This window comes from Aythya marila (genome assembly GCF_965140915.1).
Source record: "Aythya marila genome assembly, chromosome: 11".
Taxonomy (NCBI): domain Eukaryota; kingdom Metazoa; phylum Chordata; class Aves; order Anseriformes; family Anatidae; genus Aythya; species Aythya marila.
The window spans coordinates 1,291,992-1,302,314 of record NC_139052.1 but is presented as its reverse complement, the minus strand read 5'-3'; positions in this window follow the sequence as shown (position 1 = coordinate 1,302,314).

Below are 10,323 nucleotides of genomic sequence, written 5' to 3'. Positions count from 1 at the left end.
TTATTTTCAAGCACCGTATCACGTCCACCTTGCATGGATTAAGACTGAAAGAGGCACCCAGCAATGAAGGGGAAGAGAGGGGGAAAAAAAGGCTGAAAAATATCCATGGTGCATGTTCTCAGAGCAAGGACAAGATGCTTCCTATTAGGAAATAGAACTGTATTAGAGCTAAGTCAGATCTGCGTGAACTTGCCCATTGTTTGTTTGTCCCTGTAATTTGATTACATAATTTATGAGGCTGAATTCACCAAAGATCATACTGTGATCTATACATAGGCCTACTACATACTCCTATATCCCTAAATATGCTGGGAACGAGAACATTTTATTCTCCACAATGACAGCACAGATAAAACCATGGAAGGAAATTGTGGGGTCTCAACATGACCGCTGGGCCCAGGTTGAAGGCCAAGTCTGGCAGGAGTTGCATAACCCTCTGGTGATAAAGATCAATTAATTGTGTTGGGCTCATTCATGCTAACAAATAGCACAGTTCTGGGTTCCCCACAGACCAGCCTAGAATTCATTTAAAAAATAGAGAATTGGTAAAGGCTTTACTCAAGGGAACCTCTCCAGCAGGCCCCTAAGCATTAAACACCTCATGTCCCTTATGGTCTCTAACCAGTCCTGTGAGAGAAGCAGCTCATTGCTTTGAGTAGCAGACAGGAAGGCGGGATGAAAGAGAGAAATCCTGGCTTTAATGGTAACAGAGCCAAACCTCCAGCCCTGCAAAATCTGCAAGAAACTGAGCACTCCATTTGCTGTGGGTTTTAGCGATGCCATCAGCTTGTCTCAGCCAGGCAGTAGGACACTGTTCAAACCTAATTCAAGAACAAAGTCCAGAAAAAATAATTGTTATCCGATTTGCTGTGGTTGTGCTAGAGTTGCAGCTTTATAGCACAGGCTGGTTCAGCATGGTCACATGCTGATACCTGCCTGCTACTTGTGCAGGAGCGATGTACCATGAGGCTCTCGTGCATCCACTCCAGAGGTAGAGCTCACATGGCAGAGATAAGCTATGGGTGCAGAGACAGCTGTTTCATTAATGCAGCAATGGCATTTTCAAGGCATCGTTAGTCTAAAGGCAAGTGAGGTGCCTCCACCTGCTATAAAGAAAATGCATGTGAATGCACAGAATTCTGTTATATGTGGATGTGGATCCTGATACTAGTTGTTCCCCTTTTTTGTTTCCTTGGAAAGGAGAATAAAAGTGAAGGGCAACAGTTATTTTGGGTACTCTTAGCATAGGTTTGTCCAGATCTGCTCTCCTTGGGTAGATTCCTGTAATGGCAGGTAGGTTTGATTGTGGGTCACTCTGTGCATGCTTCACAGCTCCAAAAATGTGTCAGCAAACAGATCACTTGTGACCCAGTGTCCTGTTCAGAATAGCTGGATTATGTTTATAAAGTGAGTAAGAAAGATGATGGTTGATCAGTGTAACATAAACTATGGCATGGAAAATGAATTTTGAATGAAATGCACAGATAAATCACTTATCCTCACCAATACCCTCTCTATCCTGGTAATTGAGACCATGTGTTGTGCTGCAAACAATAACTATGGGAAATTACTCATGATTCTTCTTTCATAAACTTGGGAAATGAAAGTGATGGGAAGTATGATCATCTTTTTTTTTTTTTTTTTTTTTTTTTTTTTTTTATGTTAACAGCTCTAAATTATTGGGGTGGGAAGAAAATGTCAATAGAACATAAAAGTGCTTTGTATAATGTTCATATTTGCTCATACTTTCAAATCCACTGTGGCTTATTAGTTCATGGGAAAAATGACAAAAAGGAATAAAACCCAGAAAATGAATCCAGTATCAACATCTTGCCTCTATAGTAACAGAGAAATTGTAACTTTGGGGTAAAAAGTGACAATATTAGGAAATGTTTGTTGGGCAATTGTGGTGATTAACCCTCTGCATCCCCTGGCAGCTCCAGCTTCCTGCCAGCCTGACACATTGCTGTGGATTAAAGAGTGCACATTGCTCTGTGCTGCTCCTTGTGTTAGAAGCCTGGAGCTAGTGAGGCCCTTAACCTCTGTTTCAAGAGTTTATTGCTCAGCTGTAAAAATTCTCCCAAGGCTGAAACTTGACAGAAAAAATGTCTCCGCCTGGGAGGAGTTTCTGTTCTGAGTTTGGTTTGAATTAATTCAGCTCTTTTCCACTTGCAGAAGGACAATAGAGCAGGATTCCCTCTCTCTGCTTTTTTCTTTTTAAATCCTGCCAGGGCAGTATATGACAGGCGACTCAGACCACAGTCCTCTCTGCAGCTGTGGCGCAGGGTCAGTGCTGGCCACTGCAGCAGTTTCCCTGCCCTGTAACAGGCCAGACTCCATCCCTTTGCTTGCACTGATGCTGGCTCATACGGTGACTTATGCCTTCTCTGAGCCAAGGTTGCTGAAGGCCATCTTGGCTATGGTGCAAGCTGAGGAAGTCCACCCTTGCTGCTATTCCTCGAGGGACTGTCTTGCTGCAATGCAGAACCACTGGGGCCACACCTCCATGGGGCTTCTGACTTCTCCCAGAGCAGGCTGGTGTGCCAGCAGGAGCCTGTCCTCCTGTGGTGGAGGTGCCCTGGTCAGTTCTGGGCTTTCTGTGGGGTACTCGGTGGTCAATTTCCTGGATAAAGGGCTTGGCCCAGAGGAAGCAGCTCTCTGCAGACCTCTGTCCAAGCCAGGGGATTTGTTTTGAGAAGCAAGAGTGCTAAATCTATTACCCTTCTTGCACGAGCTGCCTGTGGGGTTGATAAATCTATCATAACAGTCAACTCTCTATGAATGAAGTCAGGCCCCACCAAAGTCAGTAGCTGAACTACCACTGATTTCACTGGAACAAGGTTTTACCCCGATCCTTGAAGTGCCCCTGGAGCTCACCCATGCTCAGTGCAGCCATCCACAGCTCCAGCGAGGGAAAAGATGGCAGAGAGCAGAGAAGGGTCCTGGTGCTGGCTCAGCTGAGCCTGGGTCCTGCTCAGCCAGCTGTGCTGAGAATACTACTTTGGTAATACCGATGGGCCTGGGTGTGAGATAGGTGTCATGCATCTGAAGTTGCTGACGGAGACACCTTGGCACATAAGAAGAATTTTATAGGTTAGTGGAGTTCTGCCCTGAGCTCTCAGAGGGCCAGAGCATAAGTAACAAACAAATAAAAATTTCTATGGATGGAGAGATATCACACCCTCAGCTCTGTTCCAGTAACCCAGCATCCATAGAGACTTTTCTGTGTTTGACTGACTGAACAGCTACTTGATATCCAAAACAGCTTATAAATGTTATTAAACATAAGGGCAGACCCATAATACTTGCCAACACTTATTTTAATAATGATGCTATGTTTGCCACTTCACAGATCTGACCTGTCACTTGAGAACTCAAATGACCTATAACTTTAGCTTTATCCTCCTATAAACCCAGGCAGGTGTGTTTGCTGGACTTGGTGCATTATGTCATATTGTATACAACTTTTTTACAACCATTTGCTTCTTGCTCATACACTTTCTCATCACCTCAGCACGTGTGACCCCTCGTGACAATATTTTCCCACCTACACAAGTAAATGTCCAAGCAAGGACAACATCTTATTGCAGAAAATGGAGCTAAGGTAGTTAATTGCTATTATTTAAGTTATTTCACTGGTTTCTTTTTGGTTTGCTGACTTTCTCATACCTTTTCATTTGCTAAGCTGACCATAAGGTTTTCTCCATATTGTATTCAAGTGACGTTTTTTCTTTGACAGATGCTTCAGAGTTGCCCTCCCACTGATCACAGGTGAGCTCATATATAAATTGTGCTGTGAGATTTCTGATAAGTGGAGGTCTTTCAACACTGATACTGGGTGGAGATTTCAAATCTGAAATAAAAGCAGCCTATTCTCATAAAGGCATGGCTTATACATGAACTTTTGATGTCTAGTAAGACCCAAGGTTCAGTCAAGTTCAGTCCCCGCACAGGCAGAGCATCAGTAGCAGCTCCTTCCCAATTGCTGAGGTCTAATAAAGGTAAAGCTCACACCACATCCTTTCATTTGGGTGGCTACTAGTCCAGCTTGTCATTCACTGCCTGCTTTCCTAAAAGGCTTATTATATGAGTGTAGCAGATGTTACATTTACCACTTGGTTCAGTTTGGCTCAATTTGACCAGTGGCTTTGCACTTTTACAAGGAAACATTTAGGCACTAATACAGAGAAAGCAACTCTGAGTACTGAACTTGGCTCATGGATTATAGTCACCTTGAAAGAGTTCAACTGTCCAGCATTTGCCACAGTTTTGATCACTATCCTAGAAGGGGTTCCTTTCCACTCCTCCTCCTCATTATAGAGGCTAATCAGGAAAGTGTTTCTTGCTCTTTTTTCTTTGAATCTAAAGTGCTGCAAATGCCTTTTTTTAGGGGAAAAAAAAAAAAAAAAAGAGTCCTTTGACCACCTTGTGATGGGATACCACAGAGGTTTTTACTTAAAGCTAAATACATATCAGGATGGACTATGAAAATCCTCCCATTGTTTTTATTTCCCCTTTTGCTCTTTTGAATGCACTGTTTCTTTCCACTTTTTATGGTCACTTCAAATGTTGTTTTCCAGTGTTGTATGGCTTCAGAATCACTGTTCATGGAATGAAAGTGTCCAAAAGCACAACATCTAGTCTAACACAAGAACTCTTTCAGCCTTTTCAGTGGAATCTATGGTATCTGGCCCCTTCCGGTCAGAAGAAGCAGGTGGCATAAAATCATATTTATTTTTAGGAAGAATAGAAACAAGTAAAAACTGATCTTTAACAACTCTTAATACACTGTGGTCTAATATAAGTAGCAAACAAGAGGTACCTCCTTCTCCTTTGCAGAGCTGGCAGGAAGAGACCCTGTGTCTGCAGTTTGCTCTGGGACCTGATACATGTATGACTTTTTAGTTCCACCTGATCTTCATGACATTAATGTAGAAAACAGTCAGCATCTATGGATGCCACATGCATGAATGGATAAGGATGGCCTGTGCTTACTGCACTTAGAGCTTAAGATGCTCAAATAACTAAGCAGTCTATTTTAAGCAGCTGTTTGAAATGGCTCCTGCTCTGAAGTCTGGAGGTAAATGCAAAGTAGGAGAGCATGAAGGTTAAGCAAAAGGAAACATATTCTTTGTAGTCTAGAGGGAGTACATACAACTCTTGTGGCCCTGTCATCTATGCCTGATTTGAGAAACCGAATATACTTACTTGGCCATCTTGAGCAATGAAATTCCCTTTGACCCACAGAGTGGTCCACAATCCAGTGGTATTAAAAATTACCTTTTCCAAAATTAATTCCTTTTCTTACGGATGCCCCTAGAGTGAGTTGTAGTTATAGACTGAATAAAGTCACTCTAGAAGGACTTCATTGATTAATATGTAAATCAAATGCTAAGGAAAACTTGCTGGTATTGCAATATCCAGAGAACGATCTACTTCAAAATAACTTGCTCAGATTTTATGGTTCAACATTTGGAAAAAATCTTTCAGGCAGTAGATTGTTATAGAGATGATTAGCAGCCCTAACAGAGAGGTAGGCACACATTTAATGAACCTGCCCTGCAATTTTCAATCAATGAGCTTAGGTGGTCATTTATTTTGCAGAAGTTTGAGAAGTTTGTTTTGTATATTCAGCATGATACCTAAAGATTGTGGTTTTTAAAATTTTTGTAGAGTGAATCTTTCCTGCTTGGTACAAATATATATATATATAAAGAATATATATATATATATAGCCTTGGGAACATGCATAAGCAAGAAATGGCTGTTAACAGCTGCAAATGTTTATGAAGCTCTCCTGTGCTGGAGGATGCTGGCAATTAAAGGTAGCTAGCAGGACACTACCTGGTGTAAATATCTGCAGCCAATAATTGTAGCTTGTTCTCTCCCATTTACTTTCTGAAGACTTGTAGGATTGTTGAGCTGATCTGGTGAAGAAAGCACTATCAGTACTACCAGGATTTTGCACTGGTGAATATGTAAGTAGGTCTTGTTTCCTTCAAATGTAAGGTGTTGTTATAGCTGGAGCAAACTCTTTTGCTCCAGCAGATTATAAATTGCAGATTATAAATCAGTTTGGTTACCAAAGACTGAGACATCACAATGAATGATGTGAAGCCTTGGTTCAAGGAGCACTTCAAAAGACTATCCTAGATTAGGAAAAGATTTATTTGATTTTCTAGGACTGATATCCTTTTTTAGGGAAAACTTTTCTTTACTGGTGAAGCATGCAAGGGGAAAATGAATTGCTCTTGATAGCTATCACTGTCTAGTTTGTGGGCTGAAAACACCAAGTGAGAAGGCATGGTAGCCAACCTGAGAATTATATTTCCCAGTCACAGTAAGGCAAACAATGCTCTGCAGTGCTAAGTCCCAGCTGCTTTCCTGTCCTTGGCCTGTTCCCCACAGCTGAGGTGGCACTAGCATTACAAATCTTGCTAAGAGATTTCAGAAGACCCTAATGTCTAGGTACATCAGAGCAAGATAAAGGTTGTGAATCCCCACCAGTAGATTCCCTTTTTGTATTGTGCCTGGCTGCTAGATAGAGACTTAGTGTGCATTTGTGTGTTAATAATTAAAGTGTTTATGATGTTAAAGGACAAATCACCCTCTCCTGGAAATTAAAGACTCATGCTACAACCTCCTGATCCTCAGTGAGTATTGCATTAGTCAATTTGTGGCCAACCCAGTAACTCGATAGCAGCAAATTATGTAGTTATGTGGGAATTCTGGTTTTTGGAACAGGCTGAGGTTCCCAAGCTCAGGCCCAGCACTGCTAGGGTGTGTCATCTGTATGAGGCACTTAGTGGGAAGAAAAAGCTGCGATGCCACACTCTCTAGTGCTTTCTGGAGGACAAAATATAGTAGCAATATTACATTAAGGTAAGAATGGGAACAGACAGACCTATTTCTCCACCGATAACTTTTCTCTACAGTGAGGGACAAGTTGGCTAAACAGGTTTTCAGCTGATATGTTCAGTTACCTGTTTTACTTATGACTATTTTAGGCTTCAAGATGATGAATCTGAGAGTGGATTTGGGCCAATTAAATGTCCTGTCTGTACCTTCAATTCCATGCTTAAAAGTTTTAGGGGACCCACAGTATAGGTCGCTGGAAAAGACTGCTGTGAGATGATGAGTGAAAGAAACTAATCCTGATTTGTGGTAGAAGCAAGTCTTACTCCTCGTGTCCACTTACACTTGTGCTGTATTTAGTCTACAGCTAGATTAAGAGTAACTACCAGAATTTTAGTCCAACATCCCCACCTCAATCCAGACTGAAGGAAGAAGGATAACAGGTGAGGGCTTAAGACTCAAAATATTTCTCTTTATTCATTCATTTTAAAAATAGTTCTGTGGTTAAATCCCAGCCTAAATGCCACTGATTTCAGCAAAGTCGGGATTTCTCCTACTGAAAATAATCAAGGCTACCATCAATACTATCGTAATGTCTAGTCCTTCTTCGTGCTTTCTAATGCACTCCAGACTTCAAATTTATTCTGCCATTAGCAGGAACTTAAGAGAACTGGATTATGATAGAGCCAACTAATAATTTACTGAAGTTATAAAACATTCAAAAAAATACTGATATAGCTTTTAAAAATAGCATTTTTTTTATTTTATTATTATTATTTTTTGTTACCAAGTGGCAGATTCCACTCTCCCTCAACTATCTGCACAGCTTGCTTTGCTAAGTACTGGGGATGCCTTTGTGGACCACCCCCTGCTTTCAGCTCTGGAGAAGGCTTCTCAACACAGCTGTTCTGCAGCAGATGGGAAGGTGTAAAATCTAAGATACCTTCTTAAATCACACAGTGGAGTGTGTTTGTGTGTGGTGGGGTTGAGTGGGGAATTCCAAGAGATATAACTCCTGAATTCTAGAAGAGATATCAGTATGTTGTGGGGCTTTTTATTATTTTATACAATAGCAAAAGAGATGGCTTTCATTTTATGCTTAATGATGTAACTAAATATATACAGTATTTCAGACATTTCTTACAAAAGAGCAGTATGGCTGTTTCCAAGGCTGTCATAGCAAATGTTTTTTTGGAGCCAAGATTGTTATCCAAGAACCCACCCAAAAATTTACTGTATGAGGTATGAAGCAATAATGGAACCCACTGATTCATCATTTGATGAAACCAGGAGTGCCCAGTATTGCCCAACAGAAGGTTACACAGGGTCCTAATGAAGCTTTTCTCTTGCATAAAAGGGAACAGATGTAGCCAACCTCATGAGAAACAGAGCTGTGACCTGCTGTGAGCTCCCATTGGGCAAGATTTCTTTCAGATCTGAGAAACTGTTCTAGCTGAGTCAGAATATTACTCTGGTACCACCATGCTTCTGCAGGCTACATTTCCAGATTCAGATCTGGGTTGCGGTAGGCTATGTTCTACCATTTTTCACTCAGTTTCTGTATTGGCAGACTATCTTTAGACCTTGCCAGGCTATTGGATAGCTGACTGCTGGCTGAGGAGCTCTGCTCTATGTGCAGAAACACTGCACAAAGTTGTCTTGCTCTAGAGGCTAGAGGTGTATTTCACACTGAGAATCAAGCCTTGTCACCTTCCCAAGTTCTCAGCGACAAGAGAGATCACGAATCTTCCTGCTATACTTTGAGATATAACTGTAATAGTGTTGGGCCCAGAAGTAACTCCCATGGCAACAGGGTAGACTATAAAGTCTTGTCTTTCAACTAAGGAATAAACGTGATAAAATGGCTCTTGTAAGCTTGTACCAGTTTTTACATAAGGATGTGCTATAGTGAAAAGGAGGTAAGGCCTCTTATATTAACTTAGGTGGGCAGAGAACAGGAAAGAAATACCAACACTGCTGCTGGATTGAGGAGTTGTAGATGGATACCTGCATCTCCTAATGAACTGAGTACTTCAGTCTAGACTAGAAATGCTTATAAATTCAAACAAAATCTTGGTTAAATAGTACAATAAGTGATTGCATGCTGCATTTCTTCTGCACTGAAGTAAGCAGAACACTGACATTACAATTACTATACACTGATACAAGTGTTTCAGGGCATCCTGGTATTAAGGCCCAGGATAAACCCAACTACCACGACAAGGCATGTTTCCATTGGCATTCTTGTTGCCTGTCACTTCATACTAGAGTTAGTTGCTCAGTGATGTTAGCTATTCCAAGTTCAAAACCAGATCTTGATTGAAGCTTCCAGGAAAGCACTGTGGATGTCAACAGGGCCTTCAGCATCAAAAGCACAGAATAAAATTATAGATGAAAAAGACCCGTTAGGTCATCTATGCAGCCCATCTGCCAAAGCAGGATTGTTTTCTGCAATGTGCTTTTTCCCTTCTTTGTCTGTATCAAGCCAAAGGGGTTTCCACAGCTTCCCTTGGGAGACTATGGCATAGCAGATTAGCTCTTGCCCTTAGGAGTAACTTTGAGTTTGTGAAATAACAGAGGCATTCTAAGTTTCATTTTGATGGAGGAAAGGAACTCTGAGAGAAGGTCCCTGAGTCTTAATGACTATAGCGTATCTCAAATGTAATCCTATATTAATCACTACTTGTGTACAGATCATATGAGGCTAACAGTGTCCCACCCTACAGCTGTCTCTTTCGGTAATTATTCCTTAGACAGATTTTTGTCATCTTTCAGTAGTAACTAGTGCACAAACCCTAACAATTGCATTTCTCTTGGCAAAAGTTCACAATTTGCCCTAACTAGTGTTTGAAGTGTTCTGTCTGCCTCTTGCTCCTTTCAATTGTGCCAAAGTTCTTTGGCAATTAGTGATGTGATGTTCCAGAAACCCATGAAGTTATTCCAGCATATTTTCTTTAGGTGAATTAAAACCACTCAATAGATACTTACTAAAAACAACTACATTTATAGATAGAGGACTTTTGACAGATATTGGTTTAAGACTCCTAAATGTTTTCATTCAAATTCCCTGGGTGCCTGCTGTTGATCAATCATAACTTTCTGACATCTTGATCTCTTCCTAGGAAATGCTTCTGCCCAAATATATGAACGTGCTTTTTGACCTTGGGTATTGGGCATTAAGAAAACATGAATCAATTCTTTTTCTAAGGGAATAAAATACTTCCATGACTATTAAAACAAGCAACGGTCTGACTTTTTTTGAAGATCTATGTACATATAGACTATTGAAGTTGACTATGGACATAGCTCTAAAGGAATGCCACTACCCTTAACATTTTGATGAGGGCTGTATTTTGGCAGTTCGTAGCCACTGAAAATCCTATTCAGTATGCAGGACAGCTATCAGAGTATAGCTGCAAAGCTACAGAAGGCTCTGATTAGTATCCTTTTGTGATTGTTTGAGTTGAA